The following is a 17,997-nucleotide window of genomic DNA, read 5'->3' on the forward strand; positions in this document are numbered from 1 at the left end:
ACTTCAAATTTAGTCCTTTTATTCGGCAGAACATTCTTTGACATTTATTTTTGAAGATTATCTCTTTCAAATATTGGCTGCGACCACGTCTTAGATGGTCAATTCCTTGAGTCCATTTTTCGATGACTCATTCGAGCATTTCGACTGAGACAGGTGATGCCAAAAACATTTGAACCAATTCAATTTAAGATTTCCACGTAAAATACGCCAAGTCGTTCTATACGTCAGTCCGAGTTGCTGTGAACGGCGCCGAATCGACTGTCCATGGTTTTCGTGCATACTCTCAGCTACAGCTTTTCTTCCCTGCATGCTGGTCCTGGTCTATTTGGTCGAATATTATCTATTAATGAATTCTGGGTCTCAAGATGTGTGATAGTGTTGCGATTACTACATTCAGTATGCCGATTATGTTGACCATAAGTTGAGCGTAGCGCGCGAAACACATCATTTACAGAACGTGAATTTTCCTAATAAAGTCAAACAATTTGTAAACTTTTCTCAGGCGAAAGTCTTTCCACGACGAAATGCGAACAACACTGAACTAATATAACATGATAGCTTGATACCATTCACGCGAGATCAGTCAAAGAAAGCCTATTGAAAGAAGTACCTCTACTTGGATCATCCGTTACATAGCTTTTCACTTATAATCGCTGCTCCTTCTACCCCATGATAACATCTACAATAGTCATTGTATGGTGGTTCTGCTAATTAGACTGTAACCTGCTAGCAATCCTAGTAGAATTCTAACGCTATTCCTTTAGAATTTTAATAGTCGGCATTTGCGTCCCATATTCCAATCATGCCACGTTTGCTTGCTTGTTGAGCAAGTCAGGTATTGCCACCATCGAAACTCAGCTGTACTATAACATGTTTGTCAATGAAATATCTGTAAGTAGCGAGAATCCAATCTGTCTGCCTTCTTTCCGGGTCTAATTGAAGTGTGACGTGGTCTAGAACTCGTTGTAGGTTTGTTGTGAGATAGTATGTTAGATCCAATAAGAAATAAGGACAATATGTTTCACGAAAACTTAAGATACTTTAGAGAAAGCCGCTGCACAATCTCTATATGTATATAAGTATATTCCATGTTGTGAGCACAGTCCCTGTCAGAACAAAAAGTCTTTCTTTAACTATTGTGATCTCTGCTTGGAAGACACTGCAGTGGTCTGATAGACGGAAGGTGATTTTGGTACCAAATTTTGTAGAAAAGACACCATATGCCTTCGATTATCTAGTTTAGACCCATCCTGAATATATAGCCCTGAGTGCCTGCTCCTCTCACCCTTTTCCACATTCTTCTCTGGAAGGGAAGGTAGCATTGGGAAAGGCATTCATGTTCAATTTTAGAGAATTTCGAAAATAGGTGATATTGGGTAGAATTGAACTTGGGAATGGCCAGAAACGATTATTTTACAACAAGCTCACGACTTCCGACTTTAGACCAAGTTCGAGTTAAAGTGAAAAGGCTTAACATCCCTCCGCAGGATTGTGCGCTGGTTTTGGGACCCGCTACGAAAAACACACCCCAAAATGAAAGAAAGAAAACAGCCTTGCTGCTGTAAACTCGCCAATAAAGAAGAAGTTTTGGAACATATCGTAAATTAGACGTTATTTCGGTCAACCTGATATCTTCATTTTAGGTATACAGAGGCTGAAGAAAGTTATGAATCATATTTTATTTAAGAAATCATATTCAAAATATTTCGTTAAGACACCTCACTTATTAAAACAAATATACGGTAAAAAAGTAAATACAAAAACGGAGATTCTCATATTTGGTTTATGGACGCTATGGAAGGTATAAAGCAATCACAACTAATTTGGCATGACAGAAACTGGACCACATACAGACAGGCAGATATCTAGACATATTACGAGTCCATAAATAGCGACTCGAATCAGAGTATTAAAAACTCTTCCAATACCATGAAATGGCAGCTTTATAAATTACGAATCAGTTGTAAGAGCTCTTTAGATTCTATGAATACGTTAATTACTTAAGTGACGGTAAAGAAGAAGTCATGAACAGAGAACAATGTATGCAAAATCTTCATATTTACCTCAGCTTAAATATATGATTCATTCATATACGAAACTTATTTGTGGAAGGTAGGGAAAGTATTGAAAATGAGAAGTAGACACTGCGCCACTTTCTTTTCTCACCTTCCACCTTCTGCATTAGCATGTAGAATAAACTTGCTACAGTAAATACATCGCTTCAGAGCTGCATTTCTTATAGCATAAAAGGTATACAAATATTTGAACAAGATATTCATAGGTCAGCAATAAGTTCGAAGATATTATCATCGCCTTGGATACTAATGTTTGATTCCAATTGTTCAGTTTGTATGGCAGATTAATGCTGTAGAAGTCCGATATCCGCGGCTCCGACAAAGAAGGAGCTGTTAGTGAGAAAAATTTGTGTGCAAAATTTTATATGGATACCCCAAAGACTGAGGAGCTAGGTATTTTAAATATACTACTCTTAAATAATGTTATATTTTATCATTGGTGATAATCACTAGTGCACACCTACCGACAATACAAGCAGGTCACATACCATATTTAAAACTAAAACTTAGCCTATTCAAACGTCAAACATACTATTTCGCGGAGGATGGCAAGACACCTTTGACTTGGCAGTTTATTGCCATTGTACATGAGCGACAACTCAATGTCAATGCCTGCAATGCAATTTTCTTTTGCCAACTTTTTCTCATTTCTCAACTATTTTGCGAATTCGTGCTGCTTTCGAGCCCACTCACACTGCCAACACGCACACATATGCCGGTATGTGTGTGCGTGTGTGTAGACACAAAGTTGTATTTGATGGTATCAACATAAATTTTGTTTACAAATGGATATGAGAAATAAAGAAAAGCAGTACAAGATACATTTACAAAGTCGCGCTCTTAGCAAGAGCAACCTTCAAGACAAAACGTCAGACATGAAGACAGACAAAAAGACGAACATGTTAGGTAGGCAGACAGACAGCCAGAAGGTTAACAAAGTCAGTCGGTTTTAGTGCGAGTGCAACTTGGACGACGCGAAGCCGGTGTAAGGAGATAAGCAGTGAGACCCACGTCAGACAACTGAAACACCGCGGCCGACTTTTGTATGCTCGCACAAAATAAATGTTGCAACAGATACCTTCTGCTCATGGCAAAGTGCTAGACGTGTCTCCCTCACATACAACACACCGCATTGCGCTGCATTATTGTGGTTGCTGTTGTTGTTCTTCCTTTCTTGTTGTTGTGCCACGTTGATGTCTGCAACTTGAATGAATTGTTGCAGACACATTTTGAAGTTTGGCAATGCCGTGCCACTATTGCCACAAAGTCTTCGCTGCGCACTCACTCCGGCACTTGAGCAGCAAAGCAGCGCGACTAAGCTGCATACTCACATGTATGAAAGTATGTGTAGGTGTGTGATGGCACATAGCGTCTTTTCAAAGCCTTTGGGGTACATTTTGACTGTCTTCAATCGCCGTCAGTGGCATGCAACTGCAGGAGCGCACCAACAGCCGAACCCGGCTAGACCAGACCGGCCGCCGACTGACAAATGAAATGTTAGACAGACATTTTTATTTGCACAAAAGTGCACACGCGCGCGCATTTCATTCAAAATGTGACGCTTCAATGCGAATAGCTGTGGGAACTTTTACATTCAACGGTGTTGCGATTTTCCATTTGATGTTGATGGCGTTCACGGTCGATGTTCGATAAATGATACAATTTACTTAGATGATCCTCCTGAGGGGTTTCGGAAAAGTTTGAAAAGAAAGGGAGGTATTATTCTTATTATATTGTGAGTGATGTGCTCGTGTTTTCCAATATTTGATTTTATTTCAGTCGGCTATTGGCAGACACATTCGAATTATCGTGGTAGGTAAGGTGGTTTGTAGAAAACTGTTTATAGATAATATCATAAATTCGGACATATGGTAAAATTCTGCTGCTTAAACTTCTGCTAGATACTGGCCGATCTGCTTTTTCGGGTTGAAATGGAGTTCATGTTGAAAAAAATACTGGGCTTTTAAATTTTAAGCTCCCACCGATTGTTTCGCGGTTCTATCAGGTAGCTTCTAATAATCTGTCTCGACATTTCGATAATACTTTGTAACGATCATCGCTGTTACAAAATATTCCTCACCAATTCTTCCCTCTGATTGTCAGCCATCAGCTTTGTTTTAAAGTTAGATTGACATTAAATATCTGTAAGTAATATAACTTTGCAGAGAAATAAATAATATTGAGTCCTGAGTATGTGAAGGTATCTCATGTCATCAATGTCAGTTGTCAGTTTAAAAGAAAAAATCGCATAAAGTTTCATCCGGTTGGCTATCGAACCAGTTCAGGAAATATGAAAGTCGCTAAAAACGATACACTGCGGCAGACAGTTCAGCGAAAGTGAAGAAAACAAGCAGCCTCTTTTACTTACATACTCTCAAAAAGACTGTAGAACGGTTATTGGCCCAGTCACTGGCCAAAAACTTACTGCCATCTCATGCATGTCGAAGGACCGATGATACATGTAGAAAGGACAGGGATGGTGGCCTGAAATATATATTAGAATACCTTTTCTAATTTTGTCTGGCCTTTGATATCTATGAGCTTCGGAGTTCAAAGGATTGGATGTAATATCAGAATGAGATATACATACCTTAGAGAGTTTCTAATAAACTTCTTAAAAAAAGGCTGACGTCCTGCATTACATAAACTTCAGCACCGATTAAACTAAACCTCATCATCCATGTGCTTTTTAGATTAAAGCCGTCGTAGCACACACGTAAAAACACAACGAATGTTGTTCGCCTGTCTGTGCGTAAGCACCCGAACTTGTCCTCCTGTTTTTGAGCACCCGACCTTTTCTTTGCATAAAACTGCCATACCAACCAATTGATCAAAATGAAAACTGTCTTATTCGACAAGATAACTTAATGACATAGATTTTTATCCAAGGCAACGCTACAATCACCAAACAAATTTTTCAGTTTTTGTTCGAAAGTTAAATTTTTTAGTGTTTTTCTAATAATACAATCAAAATATATAATATATATTGTTAGGGTTTAAGTTACAGTTTGCTCATTCCTTTGATTAAATACTAGATTTAACATTACTTTAATTTTGATTTCAGAGGATCCAGTTCAGAGATCTAGTAGTCACCGCAAAACTTATTTTTTGAAATGAGCTTCAAGACATCAGCTGTAGTTCTTTTCCAAATAAATATTTTACTATGACTTAAAATACAGCTAAGATTCACCATAATATGTGCACACAATTTTGAAACAATGAATTTTAATTTTTTTTACAGGAAATTTTGGAAAAATCGCTTTTTGGGCTTTTTAACTGTATATTGTATAACCCCTTAAGAGGTCGATCCTGACTCATCTCACTTGAACAGTTTAAAACTACGGTCCGTTGCGGTATCTAAACAATCCCTCTATAACAGATAATTGGACAGTTACAAATCGACAAAGTGCTTTGCGTATATAACAAATTTACTGAGGCAAGCCTTAAACAATTTATAAGCAGCCTTGTTGAACTCAATATTTGGGTTAAAAGTTGTTGGCGAACTTTTTTCGATTTTGTTGGTGGGAGTTTTGAAAATTCTAGCAACATTTTAGCAACTACCTTAAAAAATGAAAGCATTATTTGACTACGTATATGTATATAACATTTACTTCAGAGATATTTTTAATATAAAAATCTATAATCTTAATATATAAAAATCACGTGTCACATTGTTTGTTTGCGATGGACTCTTAAACTACTGAACCGATTTTAATTAAATTTTTAACACTGTGTGCAGTTTGGTCCAACTTGAAAGATAGGATAGTTTATAACTCTCCTTATAGTCGCATTATTTATTTATTGCAAATTATTTGTTTATTATTAGCAAAGAGCTATCCACCAGTTGGTGGCGCTAAGAGCGGTATTGGTGCGCTATGTTACAGTAGATGGCGCTACAAACATTAAAAACATTAAATGAAAATGCGTTGTTTGAAGTTTATATTATTTGTGGTAAAGTTATACGAGTCTATGACTTCCAAAAAAATAAAAATTGGGCGGGGCGAAGTTCGCCAGGTCAGCTAGTTATATATGTATATTTATATATATGTATTTTATCAATATTCAATTTATTTTTTAGGTAAGTCGCAATTTGATGTCGATAATGTGTATGAAGCGTTAACTGATGTGATTTGAAAGAACCAGTGTAAAATACAAAGTAAGTGATGTTTAACTTTTTGCATTAAAAAAATTGAAAAACCACAGAAAATGTTTAAAATAAAAAAAAAAAATATCTGAAGTATCTGTAAATCTGAAAATTAATTTTTGGAAAAGGTAAAGAAATCATCCCATAGTACATACTAAGTCATTTGACTATTATTTTTAGTAGTTTCAGTCACTCAATATTTTCTTTAAATAAGTTTCTTTTATATATAAAGCTCTGCTAATGCTCCTTATTGTCGGTGACTTCATATTACAATAAAATAAATGCATTTCTATAAAAAATTTCCAAAATTAGCTATTAATGCTTCGGTAGCTTCAACTATGTTCCATGCTAGCTACAATAATTACTAGTATTTCAAACCCGTGTTACATACAAAGCGAACCATTAATCATTAAAGCTCTAATACCTGTATTTTTAGAATTATTTTATCATTACAATGATCTAAGCTAACCCACAACCCCTCAACTCACACCGAAAACTAGTTTGCTCAACTATGATTGGAGCATATTCGCTTGTCTACATGCATTTATGGCACTACAATTTTCTTAACTACTCTACTTAGGCTACGTGACAGCCACTGCTTGCCACTGACAATCAATGAACGCGTCGCCGGCACACACGCGTCACTGCCAACGAAGACATCCGCCTGACGTACCTCACGCAGCGCCGCCAATCACTGGCGTTCGAAGCATATTAATTATTGATTAACTTGAGCTTGGAACATGACGCGTCGCTGCAACTTTATGACAGACATGGCATTTGTCTCACCAATTACTTTATCCATGAAATAAAATCCTGAATATTTATGCGCTGCGTTGCAGAGTCGCGCGTAGCAATAAGTTTGCTGGAATTTCTGGCATTGCAAATGGAAATAGTTACACGTCGCAGAGATTACATTTAATTAGCTTTCGATTTGGCTGCTTGTAATACTTACATTCTAGCACCGACTACTTTGGAAGTGCTGTATCCACTTCGCAGTGTGGCCACCTGGTGGGTAAAGCTTATGCCACTTCGAGTTTGCGGAGTTTAACTAAATTTCAATTTGTTAGGGTGCCGCTTATGGGAGAAATCTGAAGTAAAGCAAATGAACATATAACTGATTTGGGTGAAAACTGCCTTGTGCTAATTAAAATAGAATAGATATGCCAATCCAGTTGTCTTCTTCGATACAGCTGCTGCAGCTGGCGTCAGGTAAAATAATCAACTTTGCAGTATGCATAAGGCTATAGTCTGTTAGAACCCCCATAACTAGGATGCTAGCCTTACTGAGAGCAAAAAGCTCGCTTACGATCGATCTAGGGCCAAAAGGATTGTAACCCAGCACTGGCCAAGTTCCCGCGAAGTCCAGTTATCCCGTAGTAGAACGCACGAGAATTAGGGACCTCCGTTTCTATTCTACATATAAGACACCCACACTAATCTTAACACAAAGTGACTGGCAGCCATTAATAACGAGGTTATTCATTCCTTAACCAGTTTTTGATAGTACGTTTGCTAACCTCAAGGTTTGTATCGCCAATACTCATGAAGAAAATTGTATGAATGACTCGCTGGAGAGAATTTTTACACTGCGAAGCCTAAGCTTGACTAAACTATTACCGCTCCGAAACGTTATTCGCCAAAGATCATCCAGAACTGAACTGTACTTATCTCCAGTTAAAAATTCAACCAATGTCTATCCAATATTTATAATATAACCTACGTATCTAAAGTTTTTTTCACAGGATTTAGTAACCCTAGTGTAATAATCTGGCAACTAACGTAAAGCTTGACATTTTTTGATGTTATACATACTCGGAACGTTTTGACATACGAGCGCTATTTGTGTTGTTTACAGTAATTTAAAATATTCACCTCACAAAAAAATTGAATGTAATCGCGAACATTTTCCCACGATTATTATTTTACGACCTTCGAAGTGGATTACCTCAGCAATTGTGAAACGATGACTAATTCAATTTCTGGCGATTATACCTAATTTCAGCCTGGAACAGTCTGCTTTTGCATGCCCTTTTTTTGAAAAACTAGACATGTCAACACTAGAATATCGCAGAACAGTAAATTCTGAGTGGTATACAACCATCTGAAAATGTGGTTGATGCGTTCAGATACCTCAATCTCACTGGCAAAAGTGCTTCGACAATTGGTTCAAACGCATGGAAAGAGTGTGGATCTTAATGAAGAATATTGTCAAAAGCAATAAAACGATATTCGATTTTGCTCTAATCCCGAAATATATAGGGTGATTTTTTAAGAGCTTGATAACTTTTTAAAAAAAAAAAAACGCATAATATCTACGGTTCTTTATTTGAAACGTTAGATTGGTTCATGACATTTACTTTTTGAAGATAATTTCATTTAAATGTTGACCGCGGCTGCGTCTTAGGTGGTCCATTCGGAAAGTCCAATTTTGGGCAACTTTTTCGAGCATTTCGGCCGGAATAGCCCGAATTTCTTCGGAAATGTTGTCTTCCAAAGCTGGAATAGTTGCTGGCTTATTTCTGTAGACTTTAGACTTGACGTAGCCCCACAAAAAATAGTCTAAAGGCGTTAAATCGCATGATCTTGGTGGCCAACTTACGGGTCCATTTCTTGAGATGAATTGTTGTCCGAAGTTTTCCCTCAAAATGGCCATAGAATCGCGAGCTGTGTGGCATGTAGCGCCATCTTGTTGAAACCACATGTCAACCAAGTTCAGTTCTTCCATTTTTGGCAACAAAAAGTTTGTTAGCATCGAACGATAGCGATCGCCATTCACCGTAACGTTGCGTCCAACAGCATCTTTGAAAAAATACGGTCCAATGATTCCACCAGCGTACAAACCACACCAAACAGTGCATTTTTCGGGATGCATGGGCAGTTCTTGAACGGCTTCTGGTTGCTCTTCACCCCAAATGCGGCAATTTTGCTTATTTACGTAGCCATTCAACCAGAAATGAGCCTCATCGCTGAACAAAATTTGTCGCGAAACACATTTCGAACCGAACACTGATTTTGGTAATAAAATTCAATGATTTGCAAGCGTTGCTCGTTAGTAAGTCTATTCATGATGAAATGTCAAAGCATACTGAGCATCTTTCTCTTTGACACCATGTCTGAAATCCCACGTGATCTGTCAAATACTAATGCATGAAAATCCTAACCTCAAAAAAATCACCCTTTAAAAGACAACCCTCTTATAATCAATATTTGGTAGCGGTAGACCTTTCCATTTTTAAAATAATGTTATAGAGTTGACTTCAAGACCTCACACAGAATTCTAAACAAGTCAACAGGGGTGCCTTTTCCGTAGATAAAGTGCGATATTCGTTCACCATATTTTCAGTTTGGTTAAATTTTCATATTGTTAAAAGAATGATCCTCCACAACTTTTCCTACTTGAAGCTTGGTTGGTGGTATACTATATGGCGTCGCGGATTTCATATTTTCTCATTATGACGATTTTGGTCTCATTGTCAATATTCACGTTTTGCCTCTCTTCAATTTGAACGCAAATTTTAACTGTTCAAGTTAATTGGGTTTCGAAGTGAAGCCAAGCAATTCTCTCAAGGACTAGAACCTTTTTTTTAATGATAACAACATTTCTCCTGAAATAAGCTAAGTCTATTGGGCTCGCCAATGTAATAAGGTTATAAATCATACGAGAGAAAAATATTGATTAGGACTTTAGTTGAGATTTCTGGAATACTTATTTTTCTTAACTCTAACAGCTCAATTAAAATGTCTCCGGCATGACATAGATACGACGACATAGATAGAACTGAATTCATATGATTTTTAGTTAGTCTTAACCTTCAACCGCGTGTAGATATATGACAGCTGTCGGATCCTTAGTTTATGAATTATATCATTTTGAGTGAAGCAATTTTCGTTATTGGGAAACAATTTGATAAAAAGCAATTTCGCGAGTTGAAATGTACTTATTAGTTTTCTGAAGGAAAAATATACAGTTGGAGCAATAACATGGCTTGATAACGAGTTTCCCAACCCTACCCCAGGAAAATCAACCCTCAAGAATATGTATGCTAAGTTCAGACGTGGTAAAGCGACCACTGTGAACAACGCAGTGGACACCCAAAAGATTTTTTTACCAAAGAAAACATCAAAAACGTCCATAAAATAAATTTGGAGGACCGTAAAGATAGCAGGCACTCTAAAAATATCAACTAAACGTGTACATCATAGCATTCATATATTCAATATTTGGCTGTGAGAAAGATGTGTGCAAAGTGGGTGCCGCGCCAGCTCACTTTTGACCAAAAACAATGAGGAGTTGATAATTCAGAGCAGTCTTTAAGAATATTCAAGTGTAATACACAAGAGTTTTCGCATCGAGATGTGATAGTGGACGGAATGTGGTTCAATCATTTCACTACGAAATCCAATCGACAGTCATCCAAGTGGACTGCACCCGATGAACCTGCTTCAACAGTCGGCTGACACCATATTGAATAAATAAAATCGAATTTTACCAAAAAATATGTTTTCTTAAGGTAGACTGGGGACATTTCAATTAGCTTATTAAAACTAACACTATCAAAATCTTCAAAAATTTTGGCACTATGAACTTCAAAAAATTTTTCACATTTTCTTATTTCAAAATAGCAACTTCTGTTACTTTATAAAGTAATGTGCCATTACTAATGTCAAAGGTAAAGTGATTCAATTCGTCTAAAGTCAAACGATACACCAACACAAGCTGATTATGCTGATAAATAATAAGAAAGGCTAAGCAAAGCAAAGTGGTGAACAACGATAAAGTCGAGCGTGAAACGCAGAATATATGAGCAACAAACGACTACAATTGAATAACAATAACAACGAGCAACACAGCACTTTTGGCAGACCGACAAGCAGCAACTTGACTAGCAAATCGAAGCAAATAAATATTACAGCCATGATATTTGCAGTTGTTGGCTGTCGTCCACCGCCAACGAGTGGTTGTTGTCAACGCTCTATGCCGCCTTGACTCTTACGGATGACCAACTATTTCATGTTGTATTTGTCTAGCGACACAAACGCCTAGCACATTTATCTTCAGCTGGTTTCTCCTCCGCCTTTCGTACACCTTCACTAAATCGCTTTGCACAAATGAATGAGTGACTGACTAGTCGGCTGAGCAGACTGGCTGGCTTAGCAGGCGGCAAGTAAAATGAGCCATTACAGCTGCAGCGCAGCGCACAAATAAATTTCCAATGATGCGGCATTTATCTGACCAACACGCACACCCCCGCCTGCTAGCCTTACTCGCCACTTCGCTATTAGGTGCTGCTCAACTCAACACCTCTAAATAAAAGCAGATATTTTTTTTGTTTTTGTTGCAGTTTTGCCTTAGCTTACGTAGGTACATCATTGCCGCCCCCGCCCCCGTGCACAGCCTATTGCTCACGGATAAACGTTTGAGGAATCGTTTATAATTCATTCAACGACTACGGACCCGGACTCGGAGGCTGCGGTTGCTCCTACGTTTCATCTTCAGGAGCACCACGAATCTTTTGCCTTTGCCAGCCCTTGCTTGCTTTCCTGTGCTTTCCTTGGCTTAAAATATTCGTCTCCTTCTTCAATATTGTTGCATTTGTTATTGTACTGACTCCTTTGTTATCTACTGGCTTATTGTCTTTGTTGACGCTAACTTGTTATTGCTGCAGTTGTATTTATATTCGCACTCATAGTTGTTGTACGTAGTTGTTGTTGTATTTCCTACTAGTCTACCGCCTTTGCTCGCTGTGCTAGGTTTTGTTTCGAGTCATTTGTTTTGATCCCTGCAGTAATTTGAGGGACGGTCCATCTTGTTTTACACGTTCTCGGGCAGCAGCGTTTCTACGTATATCGTTGTTCATTGTTGTTTTAAATGGCGTGAATTTCGTTGACTCGCCTTTGCCATATTGTTGTTGTAACGAGAGGAGGCGGTATCGCTACACCAGCTGACGTCGATTCTTTTCCAACTCTTTTGGCTTTGTTTTTGTTTTCGTGTTGACTCCTCGGGGGCAGTTTGGGTGGGTTACACGAAACCAAAGTCATTTAGCTGCTCTCGCTTATTCGTTTAGTCCCATACGAATGGCAGCCAAATGAAATAGGAGGTATTTATTTGGAGGTATTTTATTGGGCCACAGTGGGTAACTTTAAGGCAATGTGTTTGAAAAATTTTCTGGGAACAAAACTGTTAAAAAACACTGTTAACTTGGTATCAAAATAATATTTTTTATATATTGTCACTAATTGATCTATTTAAAAATGGTAAATTAGCCAAAAAGCATGTAATGAACGAATTTTGGATTTTCCACGTTAAGGAAAAAGTTTCTGGACTTTTGTTACAAGCTTATCATTGACACGCTTCCTACCCAGAAACAATAACCAAAATATGCTGAGTCGATCTATAATAAATGTTGAGACCCTCTGCTCTTTCTCTCTGTTGTCAACGCGACAATTTTCAAGCAGTATTTCTATCATGTTCCTACAGTCTCTTCTATCGACTGCCAATAAGAATTTTGTGTACTTCCGATCTACCGTTTTGCACATGACTTTTGCTGTTTTGGACCCGGGCAGCTCGTTCTATCGGGTTTTGATTTTTTTGCCATGCTTCTGTCAAGATGTTGGCCGTCCACTCGTCCACTATTTCGTTGCCCTCGATGACTTTGTGGCCTGGTGTAGGTGTAGTTGCCAATGTAGGTGAAGTTGCTTACTTCTGGCAACACTTTCCACTGCTGCCCTGCTTCCCAAGACACTTCTGGCCGTTATGCGATACGAAGTTTCTGCCTTTCTACGTAGATGTTGACTCTAGATTTGGCTGCAAAGACCGGCCACTTAACAGATTGCCTTATGTCTAACTCTGGAGAATATATTTCAGCACCAATTCCATCGTCCATTTTCAAGCCATCCGTATAGATGTTTAGAGTGTTGAGCATAGCTAACATACCTTTACGCCAGCCGTCATTTTGTGTGTTTATTTTGAACCTTCTTTCCCAGTTGACAAGTGGGGTCATATAGTCGGTGTTTGCCAAACCACCGAGCTATGCCCGAAAACACATGACTTGCTGAATTGGCAAACCTTTCTGAACACACTGACAAAATTTGACACAAGCCCGTAACAAAGCATGGCCTCAACGAGCTGCTAAAATACGAGTAAAGTCGTTCCTATTCGTAGACGCAGAATCGCGTGAAAGGTTTCTTTTGTCCATGTCAGATGATAAGAAACAACCAAGAGCTTTCTTACCAAATAAATTTTTCTTCAGGCAATGTTTCACTTTCTTCCATAATTATTCACTTGCTCATCAATTTTCTAATTTTTATGGAAAATTTATCCCATACCAACCCACTGTAAATTGCTCAAACGGCTTCTCCGCTCGCGCCCATCACCAGCTATTCGTCATTCAACAGCTGAAATTCGGATAATTTCTTAAGTCATCACAACATGCAACAACAACAAAAAAATCAACAACGGAACTAACGAGATATCAATTCCAACATTACAACAACAACGTATGCAGTAACAGCAACAAAGAGTTGAGGAGGAAAAGAAGCGGAAAGCAACGGAGCTGCAAAGCATTTTAAACAATAATGAAAATAGCAATAACGGCAGACATCGCGCACAGCACATACGAATACAATGCAAGGCAACACCTGTGCTGGACACGCGCTTTGGCAGCACAACAAGTCAAATGTTTGTTTGTGCAACATCATCACCGTGGAAAACGTTGTTAAAATCCGAAATGTAATGGAGAGTTTAATGCATGAAGGGATGTGTACCCCGGAGGCCCCACACACACTCACAAATGCCATGTGTACGCCAAAAATGTACAACAACATCAACAACAACAATGTGAACGGAGAATATAGTGATGATGCAGGCGGTTTCGTATGGCAACTGGTCGTTTGGCTCAATGCTTGACTTGGCTCCGTTCGACTGGCTGGCTGACTGGCGCTCATAGAGACGCTTCAATGCATCGCCGTGCTGCCAATAATTCTCAATTTTCATTTCTCATAACAATGCGATGTTAGATGCTGGAATCCAATTTCACAACAACAGCTTTTGTCATCGCTTTTGTATGCGTGGCGCGCGCCGTAAAAGCACGTTGAACGTGTGGGTGTGTGTGTGAGCTATACGTGTTTGTGTGCTTCGCTTCTCGAGTGTGTCTGCGTAATGTGATATGTATGCTTGGTGGCAAGGTATGCAATTACCAAGCAGTAATGGCGAGCGTTGAAACGACTGGGCGTGGCAGTATAAGGTACAAATCAACGAAGCAACGAATTAGCGAGTACACAAGTAATTGGAAAAATAACGAAAAGTTTTCTTTAAAATATTTTTATTTTTTATACTTGAGTTTAGGTGATGCATACTTTTGTGCGTCGGGCCGCATAGTTTAAAATAAGTCAAGCAAATTTAGAAAAGAAAAAAATGAGGAAAACAGTTTAAGCATGAACTAAGGAAGCTGATTGACCTTGCGATACTTTGGAAAACTGTAAATCAAAAACTATTTGAGGTATCAATTTAAAATATAAAAAATATATATTTGTGTATTTCGCACTATGCACCTTTCAAAAAGAACCGTTAAGGTTAAACTGGGATCCGGAAAGTATGAAACTTGCTCCCTGATCCATCAATTTATTGATAATTTATACATTTTAAATTGTCGCAGAGCAGTTGACTTCGCTGAGAATTCCGGGCCCTGGAGAAATTGACATCTAGCTCCCTTATCGTTCATTTATTGCTTTAAAAAAGTAAACTCAGATAAAGATTAACTATCCATATGATGTTTAATCAAAATTGTCTCGATGAATTCGATGAGGGAGTTGTTGGACTCTAAATAAGCTTTATTGTACTTTTAAAAAATAGAGTGCCTTGACTGCAATTAAAAAAATAGTTCAAAGCTCTTAACCTTATAGGAGGTAAGAATGGTGAGGTCTAGTGAACTCATCGCTGTCAACGAAAACCACTTTTGAATGAATTTAGAAGTTCTAACTGGACACTGTGGGATCGAAATTCATTCTGTAAGATTAAAACTTTTACTGGCTCAGCTGTTTGGAAGAAGATGAGAAAAAATCAAATCAGTATTTCGAATTTGTCGCATTTGCCAGATCAAGGCATTCTTTTAGACATCCACGTTAAGTAGGAGAAATACAAATAAAACGCCTAAGAATATTTGTAATAAGTTCAGCGGGCTTTGCCGATAGCTAATATTCAACTGCATTTTTTCATCTGGCTTTATAAAGGCCATTAGAGCGGGCTGCTTTTCAAGGGTGCTAGATGAGCGGGGTTTTTTGGACATGCAAAGAAGTGATTAGAGCCAAGCGAAGACTCGTTGCATTCTGGACAACTATTTAGTGTATCGGAGATGACTATGAATAAGTTGGAGTTGAACCAGCTACAGTACCCAGATCGAAGTTGCGCAAGGATAACTCTAGATTATCATGGCAACTCGAGGTCTCCGTCTGCAATGGCAGGCGGTTTGACTCCAAGAACGCTGTTTGCTGAGAGGGTATCGATGAAGATGTTAATGGCTCTACTGTGAATGGCGGTCAGTGCTCGAGGGGTAAATTCCGGAGAATATATCGGATGCGAAGGCAACTCGAAATCAATTAAGAAATTTTTACAGTCGGCAGTCTTGCTAAGAAATTATGCTGGCATATTAGAGCGGTTTCTAAAACATATCAGCGCTCCAAAGCCAATCAAAAACTTTTAGAATCTTCCATTTGTCGGCTGACAACAATAAACACACACAAGTATCTTCTCTTTAGCTCTTTCTTAAGTTAAATTTCCGAAATGTATTAAAAATCCCTAAAAGCTTTGCACTGTTGACCAAATATCAAAAATGTTAGTATACTTTTCTGCGCTATGCCATTCTTATGCTTACCGCTCCAACAGCAGTCGCACGTTTATTGCTCGCCTAGGAAATAAAAAGTGATATACGCGCGACACAGAATGAATATTAATCGTTTCGCGTTGTTTGTCTTTGCGTCGTTTCACATTGCCGAATCATTACCGTTTCATTGCTTTGCCGTTTGTTTTTGTCTCCAACTCCTCAGCCTCAGCCCGTCTTTGCAATTGTTGCTTCGCAGCCTTTCTCGGCGCGTTTTTTTATTTTTCTCTCGAATTCGGAGACTTTTACACGATTTTGTGTGGAGCTTGCCGCAAACGCTTGAATGCCTGGCGGATATGCCTGTCGACATTGTTGGCATTCCTGTCGATAACTGTTATTTTTGCTCCTTCGTGTTCGCGTTCTGTGCGCTCCTTGATTTTTTCTGCTTTTGGCAGAAGTTTTTTCGGCATTTGGCATCTTAAATGATTTTCTAGCGATTTGTTGAAATAGGTGAAATTTATTATTTTAAGTCTGCGCGCACGATTTGTACGCAATGGAGCGTAATTGGTGCGCCACGCCAAGCCACGTCAGGTGTCTCGTGGAGCGTGTGCGTGAACACATGTGGAATGCCTCATTGATATGCGTATTGTTATCAGGTTTGTGGTGCCACGTGTAATTGTGGATTATTATGCTGCTAATATTGGGCAGGAAATTGATTTGTTGTAGCGAAAAAGATAAATCAACCGCAGGAATAGTATTCACTTCAATGCAGAATTATGTAGACACATCATTTTGGGCTAATAAGGAAGTGTAATTGGAGATTACTAATGAAACACGTGCTGATCTTATGTGTGCTTAAGCTTGAATTTAATTGCGTCCAATAAGAATGAATGAGATATTTGAGTTTCGAAATTAGAGTCTAACGTAATTTTAATTAGTTAGAGTAAAGGGTGCCTTTTTAGACGTGAGGTTTGCTATCAGAAATATAACGCATATAATTTAATGTTATGAGCAAGAATTTACTTTTATTTTTAAGACAAGCGTTACACATTATGTTATAAGTGTTACAAGTGACCGCCAGGGCTGGCTTAAATAAATACCAGCAAAGAGTCCAAATTTTCGACAATTTTTTGGGGAAATTAGAGCCATATGTCAACAATAACTGAACATCTTGTGAAAATCGGAATCGGTGACCATCTCGATTTTGATCATGATCATCATTATCGAGCTAGATTTCGTATGGCTGCCCAAATGTTTTAACCTCAGCTTTACAAAAGCCGGACAATGAGGAAAAAGTAGCTGGATTTTTCTACTTCACCTTCTTTTATACAACTTTGAAAATTTGGGATTAGTTAAAACTTCAGTGGTTGCAACAAAATTAACCTTGCTAAGAGCAGTTACTCAAGTGCTAGTCTTCGATCACAGCATTCTTGTCTCACACGAGATCCATAGAGGCAGCGCTAGATCGGAAGAGGATAAAGGAGATCCTAATGTAATGTGAAATCAAGTATGGTCAACTGTTCCCTAATGGACACGTTTGGATTTTGGAGAGTTTATTGGATATCCTTTTATAGTTATATTGATTAAATGGGAGTCAGCAACGGAGTTATATTCATTAAGTCCTGAATTAATCCGGATTATTTCAATAATAATAAATAATGGCTATAAGCTAATCAAACTCAAAGTTAATAAACCTGGCTACACCCAATCCCATTTTTAGCTGCTAGTGAGCAAAGTTCGGAGATCTAAAACAAATTTTCATCTTAAAATAATTTTTTTATTGGACCATAATTCAGGTCGAATACCAGCTTATGTGCAACAAAAGGATTTTGTCCTACTTAACTTGAGCGACGTTCATCTTGCCACAATCGTGGCAGTTTTTTCTGGCCACTGTCGATAAGTTTAAACTTCTTGATTGAGGCTGAAACATGTCGGTAATCTTACCCTCGACAAAGCAGCAGGC

Source organism: Bactrocera dorsalis, chromosome 3, assembly GCF_023373825.1.
Source record: "Bactrocera dorsalis isolate Fly_Bdor chromosome 3, ASM2337382v1, whole genome shotgun sequence".
Taxonomy (NCBI): domain Eukaryota; kingdom Metazoa; phylum Arthropoda; class Insecta; order Diptera; family Tephritidae; genus Bactrocera; species Bactrocera dorsalis.